At 43.5% G+C, this 15,595-nt stretch overlaps 2 protein-coding genes and 1 long non-coding RNA gene across 4 annotated transcripts in view; 2 read left to right on the top strand and 1 right to left on the bottom strand.

The window, feature by feature from the left end:
- Positions 1 to 3,563, top strand: part of LOC311130649 (coagulation factor XIII B chain-like) — a 121,194-nt gene extending 117,631 nt beyond the window's left edge. For both annotated transcript variants that reach the window (XM_084163442.1, XM_084163440.1), the window contains one exon: positions 2,927 to 3,563. The gene's annotated coding sequence lies outside the window, so the exon portion shown is untranslated. The remainder of the gene's footprint in view (positions 1 to 2,926) is intronic.
- Positions 1 to 15,595, bottom strand: part of LOC311130648 (complement factor H-like) — a 264,401-nt gene that overhangs the window by 180,751 nt on the left and 68,055 nt on the right. The gene's annotated exons all lie outside the window — the stretch shown is intronic.
- On the top strand, positions 12,374 to 13,821 carry LOC311130656. Its single transcript, XR_014613370.1, has 2 exons — positions 12,374 to 13,568; positions 13,780 to 13,821. It is a non-coding gene; the product is annotated as an uncharacterized lncRNA (long non-coding RNA).

The following is a 15,595-nucleotide window of genomic DNA, read 5'->3' as shown; positions in this document are numbered from 1 at the left end:
TAGTAGGAGTGATCAACAGTGTTACTCCACAGACTCTCCTCTATAGTAGGAGTGATCAGAGCATTACTCAACAGACTCTCCTCTATAGTAGGAGTGATCAACAGTGTTACTCCACAGACTCTCCTCCATAGTAGGAGTGATCAGCAGTGTTACTCCACAGACTCTCCTCTATAGTAGGAGTGATCAGAGCATTACTCCACAGACTCTCCTCCATAGTAGGAGTGATCAGCAGTGTTACTCCACAGACTCTCCTCTATAGTAGGAGTGATCAGAGCATTACTCCACAGACTCCCCTCCATAGTAGGAGTGATCAGCAGTGTTACTCCACAGACTCTCCTCTATAGTAGGAGTGATCATAGCATTACTCCACAGACTCTCCTCCATAGTAGGAGTGATCAGCAGTGTTACTCCACAGACTCTCCTCTATAGTAGGAGTGATCAGAGCATTACTCCACAGACTCTCCTCCATAGTAGGAGTGATCAACAGTATTACTCCACAGACTCTGATCTATAGTAGGAGTGATCAGCAGTATTACTCCACAGACTATCCTCTATAGTAAGAGTGATCAGAGCTTTACTCCACAGATTCTCCTCTATAGTAGGAGTGATCAACAGTGTTACTCCACGGACTCTCCTCTATAGTAGGAGTGATCAGCAGTATTACTCCACAGACTATCCTCTATAGTAGGAGTGATCAACAGTGTTACTCCACAGACTCTCCTCTATAGTAGGAGTGATCAGAGCATTACTCAACAGACTCTCCTCTATAGTAGGAGTGATCAACAGTGTTACTCCACAGACTCTCCTCCATAGTAGGATTGATCAGCAGTGTTACTCCACAGACTCTCCTCTATATTAGGAGTGATCAGAGCATTACTCCACAGACTCTCCTCCATAGTAGGAGTTATCAGCAGTGTTACTCCACAGACTCTCCTATATAGTAGGAGTGATCAGAGCATTACTCCACAGACTCTCCTCCATAGTAGGAGTGATCAGCAGTGTTACTCCACAGACTCTCCTCTATAGTAGGAGTGATCAGAGCATTACTCCACAGACTCTCCTCCATAGTAGGAGTGATCAGCAGTGTTACTCCACAGACTCTCCTCTATAGTAGGAGTGATCAGAGCATTACTCCACAGACTCTCCTCCATAGTAGGAGTCATCAGCAGTGTTACTCCACAGACTCTCCTCTATAGTAGTAGTGATCAGAGCATTACTCCACAGACTCTCCTCCATAGTAGGAGTGATCAACAGTATTACTCCACAGACTCTGATCTATAGTAGGAGTGATCAGCAGTGTTACTCCACAACTCTCCTCTATAGTAGGAGTGATCAGAGCATTACTCAACAGACTCTCCTCTATAGTAGGAGTGATCAGCAGTGTTACTCCACAGACTCTCCTCTATAGTAGGAGTGATCAGAGCATTACTCCACAGACTCTCCTCCATAGTAGGAGTGATCAACAGTATTACTCCACATACTCTCCTCTATAGTAGGAGTGATCAGCAGTGTTACTCCACAGACTCTCCTCTATAGTAGGAGTGATCAACAGTATTACTCCACAGACTCTGATCTATAGTAGGAGTGATCAGCAGTATTACTCCACAGACTATCCTCTATAGTAAGAGTGATCAGAGCTTTACTCCACAGATTCTCCTCTATAGTAGGAGTGATCAACAGTGTTACTCCACGGACTCTCCTCTATAGTAGGAGTGATCAGCAGTATTACTCCACAGACTATCCTCTATAGTAGGAGTGATCAACAGTGTTACTCCACAGACTCTCCTCTATAGTAGGAGTGATCAGAGCATTACTCAACAGACTCTCCTCTATAGTAGGAGTGATCAACAGTGTTACTCCACAGACTCTCCTCCATAGTAGGATTGATCAGCAGTGTTACTCCACAGACTCTCCTCTATATTAGGAGTGATCAGAGCATTACTCCACAGACTCTCCTCCATAGTAGGAGTTATCAGCAGTGTTACTCCACAGACTCTCCTATATAGTAGGAGTGATCAGAGCATTACTCCACAGACTCTCCTCCATAGTAGGAGTGATCAGCAGTGTTACTCCACAGACTCTCCTCTATAGTAGGAGTGATCAGAGCATTACTCCACAGACTCTCCTCCATAGTAGGAGTCATCAGCAGTGTTACTCCACAGACTCTCCTCTATAGTAGTAGTGATCAGAGCATTACTCCACAGACTCTCCTCCATAGTAGGAGTGATCAACAGTATTACTCCACAGACTCTGATCTATAGTAGGAGTGATCAGCAGTGTTACTCCACAACTCTCCTCTATAGTAGGAGTGATCAGAGCATTACTCCACAGACTCTCCTCCATAGTAGGAGTGATCAGCAGTGTTACTCCACAGACTCTCCTCTATAGTAGGAGTGATCAGAGCATTACTCCACAGACTCTCCTCCATAGTAGGAGTGATCAACAGTATTACTCCACATACTCTCCTCTATAGTAGGAGTGATCAGCAGTGTTACTCCACAGACTCTCCTCTATAGTATTAGTGATCAACAGTATTACTCCACATACTCAGATCTATAGTAGGAGTGATCAGCAGTGTTACTCCACAGACTCAGATCTATAGTATGAGTGATCAGCAGTGTTACTCCACAGACTCTGATCTATAGTAGGAGTGATCAGCAGAATTACTCCACAGACTCAGATCTATAGTATTAGTGATCAGCAGTATTGCTCCACAGACTCTCCTCCATAGTAGGAGTGATCAGCAGTGTTACTCCACAGACTCTGATCTATAGTAGGAGTGATCAGCAGACTTACTCCACAGACTCAGATCTATAGTATTAGTGATCAACAGTATTACTCCAAAGACTCTGATCTATAGTATTAGTGATCAGCAGTGTTACTCCACAAACTCTGATTATCCTGTCATGTGATTTCATTCCTACAGATATCTGACAGAGTCATGATGTTCCGTCCATCAAATTCAAGAATCCTTACAAAGCCTTCTTTATATGCAAGGAGAAGACCTTTTTGCTTTTGTGGTTTCTTTTTCGCTTGTTTAAGTTAGGTTTAGAAAAAATGTGAGCCATCCTGTTATGGAATATATGTAGATGCCTCTTTTTCAATATTTGACATTGTATCATCATTGTAACAAAATAACAGTATCTTTCTAATCATATCAGTCTCAGCTTCACTATAATAACAGCACAGCTATCTAAAGCTAGACTAAAATTGTAAATTAGTTATATTAGTACATAGAGATGTAATTGTGTGAATATCTTCCTATGAAGTTTATAAATTGCCTGGCTGGGCTGATGAGACAGTGGATTGTGCAGTCAGATGGAACAGAGTGAATAGGCCTTTCAATGTCATAGATTTAGCCGGTGGTAACTTGTGGAATAGACACCGGCCGGAATGCGGTTTTAACCCATCAGCATTCAGGATTATCCGTTGTATAATATGTGAATATCTTCCTGTATCTCCCAGCTGTGTGATTCATTATCTGAAGGTTTAATATAAATGAACAACGGATGTTATGATTGTGATTGACCTCATCAAGGAACACAATAAAGTTGTCAAAAAGAGATGATGTGTTGTCTCCATGAGTCTTTACATGGCTACAGCATAACAGAATAAGATGATTTACAGCTGTTATCCTAACAAACACACATGCAGTATTAAAGATGACTGAAGCTATTTTTCAATTTACTAATCTACTCTTTAGTTCATCTGGGAATATTATCATCAAGTATTTTTTACATAATTGAAGCAGCCAGACAATATCTATAAAAATGTTCCTGTGGTGTTCTTCACCATGTATATTGACTACATCATAGTCACTGAGTGAATCCTGAACATTAAGGCAGGAATATTGACCTTCAATTCTTACATGCAAGAAAACTTTTAATGTAATGTTATGAATGTTTTGTTTAGTTGATAGGCTAATATTGGACAAACCCTGGAATGCTCCCAAGGTGTAGCAATTGATTTTGACCCTCCCCTGTTACCCCTGGAAAACATGGCTTGATGGGAAACAGTGATATTGGATTACTAGAACAAACATACTGAAGGCCATGTCTGTCGACAGTTAACCAGATTTATGTAAGCGTTATGTAAGTACAGTATTTGTTGTTCAACATCTTTTGTGATACAATAATGACCATGCAAATGTTTTAATGAAGCCTATCAGCATTGAATTATTTGATAGCTGTAGCCCTCAATGTCTTTCTAGCTTTAAACCTACAGTGTGCACATCAGAATATTGTAGATACAGTATGTCTCTATATTATGTAGCTAAAACAATATTTGCAACACTAGCGGAAGACCAAGTATAGTATAGTATAGCATAGTATAGTATAGTATAGTATAGTATAGTATAGTATAGTATAGTATAGTATAGTATAGCATAGCATAGCATAGCATAGTATACCAAGTATCGTGGATATATTTCAACATACTTCAAATTAAAATCATTAAAATTTAAATGAGTTGTTTTGCACAATTAATAATAGACTGAACCGACACATTTCCTACATTGAGCATTTTAACAAAAACTGTACGATATTCCTCTGTCTCTTTACCGAAGAACAGGTTTGATTGAATTCTATATATTGGACTATTCCAGTATTTTGGGTCAGTACCCCTGGACAGTGGTTCTCTTCAGTGCTCCCTGGGGGCTGGAACTCTGTAGACAAACATTAACTTTGGGATAGACAGTGGTGGTGTCCAAATACCCATACTTGTGTCCAAAATAGTAGGCTGTTTGAGAATGTGAAAAAATAAAGTTTAATAGTATGTGGCATTTTGAAAATCGAGTGTACTTTAAATGCCAGGATGTCATACTGTCACGACTTCCTCCGAAGCTGCCTCCTCTCCTCGTTCGGGCAGGCTTCGGCGTTCGTCGTCACCGGCCTTCTAGCCACTGCCGCTCCTCATCTCATCGTTCCATTTGTTTTTTCTTGTTTATTGCAAACACCTGGTTCATATCCCCTCATTAGTACTTGTATAAGTGTTCCCTCTGCCCCCTTGTCCTTGTTTGTGATTGTGTAATGTGAGGAGAGTAGCTCGGTTGAGCTCTGTGTATTTTGTATTGCCGGGGTATATTTTTCCCTGTGTGCCTGTTTTTGTTCCAGTGCGCCTGTTTTGTTCCAGTGCGCCTGAATACTCTGTATTCCGGAATAAACTCTGTATTCTGTGAATAACCCTCCTGCGCCTGTCTCCTTCAAATCACCCATCACACATACTCATGTTGGCTTTGACAACAGCTGATCAATTAGATATGGGGATGTGCTACTGAAATCAACGAATAGTGGGAAACAACGCATTCGCACATGACGCAATCTCAGTATGCAAAAAGATAATGTTTTATAGTATGTCATTTAAAAAAAAATTCAAGTAGGGTTTAAATGCCAGGATGTGATACTAATTTTGTCTCTTCATTTAGTAGAATTAGATAAACACTTTTCCACAACGCATTGGAAGATTTGGGCTTTGAGTGATCGGCCCTAGTTCTCTTCAAGTAGCCAAACAACAAAACTAAGCTACTTAATTGGGAAGATGCTGAATATCGAAGCATCTGAGGTGTTCAAATGTAGGCTAAGTAGATTTTGTTCTCCTTAAAATGATCACGAGTATTTGTCACGATCGTCTAAGAAAGCGGACCAAGGCGCAGCGTGTTGAGCGAACATGTTGACTTTATTTAATTAAAGCAACCACGAAAACAACAAAACAAATGACGATAGTGAAGTCCACAGTGACAATGACTGAACATGGAACAAAAACCCACAAACATAAGGTGAACACAGACAGTTTAAATATGGCTCCCAATCAGAGATAACGAGCCGACAGCTGACACTCGTTACCTCCGATTGGGAGTCACTCAATACAAACATACAACAACCTAGAAATAGACACAACAGAACTACCAACATTGAAATAAACACATAGAATGCACACACCCTGGCTCAACATAACGAGTCCCAGAACCAGGGTGTGACAGTACCCCCCCCTAAAGGCGCGGACTGCGACCGCGCCTCAAAAACCCCAAACAGGGGAGGGCTGGGCGGGCATACCTCCTCGGTGGCGGTTCTGGCTCCGGCCTAGACCACCACCCTCCGATACACCCCCCACAGTACCCCTGGTCCTGTCTAGCCCCGCTGGCCGGAGCCGGACTGACGACACGCGCCCCTGGCTTGGTGCGTGGAACAGGAATGGACCGGAATGGGCTGGCGACGTGCACCACAGACCTGGTGCGGAGAGCAGGAACGAGCCGGACAGGGCTGACGACGCACCCCGTAGGCCTGGTGCGTGGAGGAGGAACGGGCCTTACCAGGCTGACTTCTCGCACCCCTGGCTTAGTGCGAGTGGCAGGAACAGGCCGGACCGGGCTGGCGACGCGCACCGTAGGCTTGGTGCGAGTGGCAGGAACAGGCCGGGTCGGGCTGGCGACGCGCACCGTAGGTTCTGGTGCGAGTGGCAGGAACAGGCCGGGTCGGGCTGGCGACGCACACCGTAGACTTGGTGCGGGTGGCAGGAACAGGCCGGACCGGGCTGGCGACGCGCACCGTAGGTTTGGTGCGCGTGGCAGGAACAGGCCGGGTCGGGCTGGCGACGCGCACCGTAGACTTGGTGCGGGTGGCAGGAACAGGTCGGGCAGGGCTGTCGACGCACACCGTAGACTTGGTGCGGGGAGCAGGACTGGGCCGGACAGGGCTGTCGACGCACACCGTAGACTTGGTGCGTAGAGCAGGAACAGGCCGGGCAGGGCTGTCGACGCACACCGTAGCCTTGGTGCGGGGAGCAGGAACAGGTCGGGCAGGGCTGTCGACGCACACCGTAGACTTGGTGCGTAGAGCAGGAACAGGCCGGGCAGGGCTGTCGACGCACACCGTAGACTTGGTGCGGGTGGCAGGAACAGGCCGGACCGGGCTGTGGAGACGGATAGGAGGCCTGGAGTGAACAGCGGCCACCACCCGTCCTGGCTGAATGCCTACCCTCACACACTCTGTGTGAGGCATCCGCACAGGACGTACAGGGCGGTGTACCCCTGGCCTGGTGGCCTCCTGGATTCGCCCCATCTTTGCCTCCGTCGTCCATGCCGTGTGCCCCCCCCTAAAAATTTATTGGGGTTGCCTCTCGTCCTTCCGACGATGGCCCTGCTGACGCCGTTGCTCCTCTCTCGCCAGGGCCTTGATCCTCCCCCAAGGTCCCTTGCCCCCGAGCATGTCCTCCCAGGACCACGATTTGTCCACCTGGGCCATCGCCAGCCTCTCGATCTCCTTACCTGGCGCTTCCTCCCATGTCCAATCACCTTGCTCCTGGACACGCTGCTTGGTCCTTTTGTGGTGGGTTTTTCTGTCACGATCGTCTAAGAAAGCGGACCAAGGCGCAGCGTGTTGAGCGAACATGTTGACTTTATTTAATTAAAGCAACCACGAAAACAACAAAACAAATGACGATAGTGAAGTCCACAGTGACAATGACTGAACATGGAACAAAAACCCACAAACATAAGGTGAACACAGACAGTTTAAATATGGCTCCCAATCAGAGATAACGAGCCGACAGCTGACACTCGTTACCTCCGATTGGGAGTCACTCAATACAAACATACAACAACCTAGAAATAGACACAACAGAACTACCAACATTGAAATAAACACATAGAATGCACACACCCTGGCTCAACATAACGAGTCCCAGAACCAGGGTGTGACAGTATTGCATCGTAGGCTACATCTTTGAAAACATTTCTGTTTTCTCATTGAAAAGTTTTTCTTGTTCTCCTGGCCTTCATCTGAGCTTTTAAACTAAATACTAAAACATCTATTGATTTCTGAACGTTTCGGCACTGGGGACTCAGGATTTGGCTGCATTATTGATGTCATGTTAATCAGGCTTTTTGATTTTAACATATGGTTTGTTTTAGTTTTTTAGGTTAGGATAGCTATTTATCTAATTTACGGATCAATCCTTAGCAGTCATTCTGATCTCGTTCCCAATGATCAGTGCTTTAGTTTATTATGTCGTGTCAAGTGATTCCAAATTTGCGATGCACCCGACTGTCCACATCTTACTGTGCAAAAGCCTTTTGATTTGAACATTTGAAAAATGATGGTGTGTCCCCTAGGCTATTTAATTTAATTTATAGATGTTACAGCACACTGTAAAATGTAATTGCTTAACTCATTAAAGAAATTGAGTAGTGGCTACTCAATAATGAGACAAGCCATTCCCCCCATCAACAAGGTAATGTGCACCACTCTAAATGACAGAGACTAATGCAGCATTTTGTAATACTTATAGCTTACATTTTAGTTACTTAGCAGACGCACTTATCCAGAGCGACTTACAGGAGCAATTAGGGTTAAGTGCCTTGCTCAAGGGCACATCGACAGATTTTTCACCTAGTCGGCTTGGGGATTAGAACCAGCGACCTTTCGGTTACTGGCACAACGCTCTTAACCACTAAGCTACCTGCCGCCCCTATAGAGCTACAGCTCTACCTCCAGTTACTGCTAGAGGAATGAGCACTGTTCTCAACAATGACTGGTTACAGCTCTACCTCCAGTTACTGCTAGAGGAATGAGCACTGTTCTCAACAATGACTGGTTACAGCTCTACCTCCAGTTACTGCTAGAGGAATGAGCACTGTTCTCAACAATGACTGGTTACAGCTCTACCTCCAGTTACTGCTAGAGGAATGAGCACTGTTCTCAACAATGACTGGTTACAGCTCTACCTCCAGTTACTGCTAGAGGAATGAGCACTGTTCTCAACAATGACTGGTTACAGCTCTACCTCCAGTTACTGCTAGAGGAATGAGCACTGTTCTCAACAATGACTGGTTACAGCTCTACCTCCTGTTACTGCTAGAGGAATGAGCACTGTTCTCAACAATGACTGGTTACAGCTCTACCTCCAGTTACTGTTAGAGGAATGAGCACTGTTCTCAACAATGACTGGTTACAGCTCTACCTCCAGTTACTGCTAGAGGAATGAGCACTGTTCTCAACAATGACTGGTTACAGCTCTACCTCCAGTTACTGCTAGAGGAATGAGCACTGTTCTCAACAATGACTGATTACAGCTCTACCTCCAGTTACTGCTAGAGGAATGAGCACTGTTCTCAACAATGACTGGTTACAGCTCTACCTCCAGTTACTGCTAGAGGAATGAGCACTGTTCTCAACAATGACTGGTTACAGCTCTACCTTCAGTTACTGCTAGAGGAATGAGCACTGTTCTCAACAATGACTGGTTACAGCTCTAACTACCTTTAGTTACTGCTAGAGGAATGAGCACTGTTCTCAACAATGGCTGCTAAGGTGGGTTAAAACGACAAATCATCAAATACATAAAACAATGTTAAACATTAAGATACGACCACTGAACATTACTAGTCAGAACTACTTCCTACTGTAACTAGAAACAAATTACTAATGAAGGCTAATAATTTAAGTAAAAGGCACCCTACATTATTATGTTCACTACAACAAATATTCATGTTCAAGTAACTTCTGTCGTTATAGTTCAGAATACATAATACAACGTAGTGTCAAAAAGTTAATAAAACACAAAACAGTGAAGTATTTCCAACTTAAAAAGATAACTATATGGGTGGTGATATTACTTTATTACTTTAAGTATGAACACTGAAATACTTTGAGTTGGGTTACTCCAATGGTTCTAGGCAACTGGTTTCCACAAAAGAATATAGTAAGCAGAACTAAATACTTTTGACTGCGTACATTGGTTTCACTAATAAATATGTTGAAATGGAACCAAATAATCTGTTTCTGTCTTCAGACCTTTTTAAATAGGATAGATGGGCTATATGGACCTATGGTATAGGTTGAATGTGATATAACTAATAGATACAGTGTGTTAGCATGAGAGCACTCTGTTAGCATGAGAGAGGCCCTCTCCTTTTCTCCCTATACACCAAGTCACTTGGCTCTGTCATATCCTCACATGGCCTCTCCTATCATTGCTACGCTGACGATACACAACTAATCTTCTCCTTTCCCCCTTCTGATAACCAGGAGGCGAATCGCATCTCTGCATGTCTGGCAGACATATCAGTATGGATGACGGATCACCACCTCAAGCTGAACCCTGGGAAGACGGAGCTGCTCTTCCTCCCGGGGAAGGACTGCCCGTTCCATGATCTCGCCATCACGGTTGACAACTCCGTTGTGTCCTCCTCCCAGAGTGCGAAGAGCCTTGGCGTGACCCTGGACAACACCCTGTCGTTCTCCGCTAACATCAAGGCGGTGACCCGATCCTGCAGGTTCATGCTCTACAACATTCGGAGAGTACGACCCTGCCTTACACAGGAAGCGGCACAGGTCCTAATCCAGGCACTTGTCATCTCCCGTCTGGATTACTGCAACTCGCTGTTGGCTGGGCTCCCTGCCTGTGCCATTAAACCCCTACAACTCATCCAGAATGCCGCAGCCCGTCTGGTGTTCAACCTTCCCAAGTTCTCTCACGTCACCCCCCTCCTCCGCACACTCCACTGGCTTCCAGTTGAAGCTCGCATCCGTTACAAGACCATGGTGCTTGCCTATGGAGCAGTGAGGGGAACGGCACCTCCGTACCTTCAGGCTCTGATCAGTCCCTACACCCAAACGAGGGCATTGCGTTCATCCACCTCTGGCCTGCTGGCTCCCCTTCCTCTGGGGAAGCATAGTTCCCGCTCAGCCCAGTCAAAACTGTTCGCTGCTCTGGCACCCCAATGGTGGAACAAGCTCCCTCACGACGCCAGGACAGCGGAGTCACTCACCACCTTCCGGAGACATTTGAAACCCCACCTCTTTAAGGAATACCTGGGATAGGATAAAGTAATCATTCTACCCCCCCCCCAATTTTTTTTTAAAAAATTTACAAAAATTATAATAAATAAAAAACATGAAAAATAATATAAAGAAAAAATAAAGAAAAATAAAAAATAAAAAAAATATATATGTAAAGTGGTTATCCCACTGGCTATAGGGTGAATGCACCAATTTGTAAGTCGCTCTGGATAAGAGCGTCTGCTAAATGACGTAAATGTAAATGTAAATGTAAGCATGAGGTCCTGGCCATGTTAAGGAGGATGTACAGTGCAATCAGAAAGTATTCAGACCCCCTGACTTTTTCCACATTTTGTTACAGTACAGCCTTATTCTAAAATGGATTTATAAAAAAAAATATCCCTCATCAATCTACACACAATACCCCATAATGACAAAGCAATAACATGTTTTTAGAATGTTGGCAAATGTATAAAACAAAACAAAACTGACATATCACATTTACATAAGTATTCAGACCCTTTACTCTGTACTTTGTTGAAGCACCTTTGGCAGCGATTACAGCCTCAAGTCTTCTTGGGTATGACGTTACAAGCTTGACACACCTGTATTTGGGGAGTTTCTCCCATTATTCTCTGCAGATCATCTCAAACTCTGTCAGGTTGGATGGGGAGCGTCAATGCACTGCTATTTTCAGGTCTCTCCAGAGATGTTCGATCGATTCAATTCCGGGCTCTGGCTGGGCCACTCAAGGACATTCAGAGATTTGTCCCGAAGCCACTCCTGCGTTGTCTTGGCTGTGTGCATTGGGTCGTTGTCCTTTTGGAACGTGAACCTTCGCCCCAGTCTGAGGTCCCGAGCACTCTGGAGTAGGTTTTCATCAAGGATCTCTCTGTACTTTGCTCCGTTCATCTTTCCATCGATCCTGCCTAGTCTCCCAGTCCCTGCCGCTGAAAAACATTCCTACAGCCTGATGCTCCCACCACCATGCTTCACCGTAGGGATGGTGCCAGCTTTCCTCCAGAAGTGACGCTTGGCATTCAGGCCAAAAGAGTTCAATCTTGGTTTCATCAGACCAGAGAATGTTGTTTCTCATGGTCTGGGATTCTTTAGGTGCCTTTTGGCAAACTCCAAGCGGGCTGTCATGTGCCTTTTACTGAGGAGTAGCTTCCATCTGACCACTCTACCATAAAGGCCTGATTGGTGGAGTGCTGCAGAGATGGTTATCCTTCTGGAAGATTCTCCCATCTCCACAGAGGAACTCTGGAGCTCGGTCAGAGTGACCATCGGGTTCTTGGTCACCTCCCTGACCAAGGCCCTTCTTCCCCGATTGCTCAGTTTGGCCGGGCGGCCAGCTCTAGGAAGAGTCTTGGTGCTTCCAAACTTCTTCCATTTCTGTTTTTTATTTTTAATACATTTGCACACATTTTTTAAAACCTGTTTTGGCTGTGTCATTATGGGGTATTGTGTGTAGATGTATGAGGAAAATGTTTCATTTAATCCATTTTAGAAAAAGGCTGTAACGTAACAAAATGTGGAAAAAGTCAAGGGGTCTGAATACTTTCCGAATGCACTGTATGTCGAAATTGAACCAATTCATCTGTTTCTGTCTTCAGTCCTTTTTAAATAGGATAGATGGGCTATATGAGATATGGTATAGGTTGAATGTGACAGTCTGCTTATAACCAGCCTTAGTAGGCCTATAACTCCATTCCTATTCTATTCATATATATATATATATGGTTGGCTAAATGGAAATGTATCTTAGGCCTATTAAACATGAAACAGAAACGTCTACATAGGCCTATCAAACATGGAACAGAAATGTCTATGTGTTGCAATAAACGGTACGGGGATGGAATGATGAAACATTAGCAATTATTGTAGTATTAGATGTAATATAGATTGACCACATAGGGTCTATGCGTTTAAACATGTGAAAGCAACAGTAAAAATGTCAACAAGAGACAAAAATATACTCTCCACTGGCGGGAGTTTGGAGAGAGCACTTGAAGAGCCTCGCCACGGTAATAATTCATTTTAACATTTCATTTAAATTATCAATTTCAAGCAATTGTTACATACCAAAAGACCAGTAAGCCTATGTTAGTAATTGTTGCCCCATTGCTGGTTAGCTTTGTAATGTAAACAGTTAACATTCTTGATCACCAAACAATTTTTGGAGCTGCATATTTATTTATTGTGACAATCCTCTCTTCCTTCAATTTGACCTTTGCGCTGCATCCGATCCCATAGCTGTACAGCGAATCTGTTCGCTAGCTCAACATATATGTTGATTGACAGTTTGCTGGTCCAATCAGAGTGCCGATGTTGCGTTTCACTAGCCAATCTGTTGCAGGTTATTTCTGCAAGGGCGATGCTGCAGCTACTGTCTCTGGCTGCGTGTAGAGTAATCCACGTAGACTCTGTAACACAAAATGAGTGACAAAACATTACAAAACCTGGCCAGGTAATTTGAAGTCATCAGTCTCGAGTCTTGAGGCTCCAGGTCCAAATCAAGTCTCAAGTTAGTTTATTTTCTATGAAGTGGAGTCTCAAGTCATCAAATTTGTGGCTGGAGTCAGACTCGAGTCCAAGTCATGTGACTTAAATCCTCAACTCTGATGATTAATAATGTGAATGTGATAGGAGTTCCCCAAATCAACAGTATCATGGAGTATGGGCACAGGCTACAGTTTGAGTGCAGCAACCCTAGCCACGTTCTGAAGGGGTAATCAGAGGTCGTCTGCTCAACCAATGGACAGTGGAGTCACTCCTTTCCAATGTGTGATGGTAAATTGTATTTGTGTTGATTTAACACATTGGGAAAGTAATGGAACACAACCAAGTCATTTATTGTTTAAAGTAGATTTACAATGACCTCCAACACACACATAATTAAGCAAAATAAAGCATTTTGGAAAGGGTAGGAACGTTTTCTGGACTGCTATTCTTGCTGCATTTAATCAATAGTACTTTAATGACCACACTCATGTCTTCCTAGAGCTCAAGGATTTCTGTGGACCACCTCCACATCTCATTAACGGAGACACGATGGGCCATACCAGAGAACATTACAGAAACAGAGAATCAGTTAATTATGACTGCCAGTCTTACTACACCCTTAATAGCCCTTCATCCTACAAGACCTGACATAACATGATCTGGATAGGAGAGATGACCTGCCTGAGAAAGTAATCTCTCTGAAACAACGTTTGCCTGATTCATATCCAATCACTCGCTCACATCCCTATCCTATGCCCATGCTCCCTCCCATTCACTGATCATGGAGGATTGTTGGGATCAATTCCCTTTCAAAGCCCCCCTGTGATCTCTGACTAGCCAGGGGAGATAATAAGGGCCTAGGGATTGGAGTGAGGGTGAAAATTGGAACGGGGCCCAACTGTAATGCCACCTGGTCTTCAGGACAGATTCACACACTGATTCCTGAACCATCTTCTCCTTTCAGAATCCGGGAGCCTTGTAACCTTATCCAGTTTGGGATGAACAGCTGATGAACACACAGAACATCCAATTAGCATATTGGCCGGAAAATAAAAATACACTCTAGTTACCGCATGGGATCATATCACTGTTAAGTGTTCTGGTTACAGTAGAAGACTTAGTCCAGGTAGTGTTGGTTGTCGTCAGCAGTGTATAAATGGGGTCATGAACTTTCCTCATTGCCAATAGTGGCTTCAGCTTACGGGAAGAGATGGCCAGTGGCTTGTTGGACAAACATGTTAATGGATAACCACTGTCAATAGTTTTCTCAAATTATTATTATTCATTGTCTGAATAAATATATGGTATTTCATGATTGTCCAACATTAAATAAAGTGCCACATATTTACTAATTTACTCTTTATTATTTTAATTGTTACATGGAATAATATTATTACCCAAACACACACACCACCAAACTTTCTCACATTAGTGGTGCTGGGAATGAAATTCTCAAAGTTCACTATAAAGACACATAAAGTATTGTTTTACAATATCTTAGCAACCAGACAATATGTATTAAAATGTTCCTGTGATGTTCAACTGCATCATCATCAGGTAGTGCCTTGATGATGTGTTCATTGCTGTTGTTTGCATCCTGATCATTTAAGCAGGAATATTGTCCTTCAATTCTCATATGCAAGAAAACATTTAATGTAATGTGTTACGTATGGTTCGTCAAGTTGGTAGGCTAATATAGGGGTAAGGTAAGCCATGGCAGTACTAGCATATTCCCAAGGTGAAGGAATTGATTTTGGCCCTCCCCTTTTGCCCCTGGAAAACATGGCTTGACGGGAAAAGGTGGCAATGGCTTGCTGGTACAAACATTAGCTATGTCAATGGACAGTGAACAAGGTTTATGTAAGGGTTATGTTAGTACAGTTTTTGTGATTGAATAATGACAAAATGTTTCAATTTAGATTATCCACATTCTAACTATGTGATACCTGTAGCCCTCAATGTCTGTCTAGCTCTCAACCTAAGCACATCAGATTACTGTAGAAATGTCTCTATCTTATGCAGCTGAACAATAGTGGAAAAAGTTATTTATGCTGATATCTAGTATAGTGGTCTTAAAAATACTACAAATTAAATTCATTCAAATTAAAATGAGTTGTGTTTTGAACTATTATTAATAGACTGAACCAACGCAGTTCCTCCATTGAGCATTTTCACAAGAACTGTGTTTTCCTGCAGTGCAGGTTTGATTAAATTCTATATATTGGACTATTCCAGTATTTTGGGTCAATCCCCCTGGACAGTGATTCTCTTCAGTGCTCCCTGGGGGCTGGAACTCTGTAGACAAACATTAACTT

This window comes from Coregonus lavaretus (genome assembly GCF_964263955.1).
Source record: "Coregonus lavaretus genome assembly, chromosome: 6".
In the NCBI taxonomy this organism is placed as follows: Eukaryota; Metazoa; Chordata; class Actinopteri; order Salmoniformes; family Salmonidae; genus Coregonus; species Coregonus lavaretus.
The sequence above is the reverse complement of the archived record's forward strand: the minus strand, read 5'-3'. Positions and strand labels throughout refer to the sequence as shown.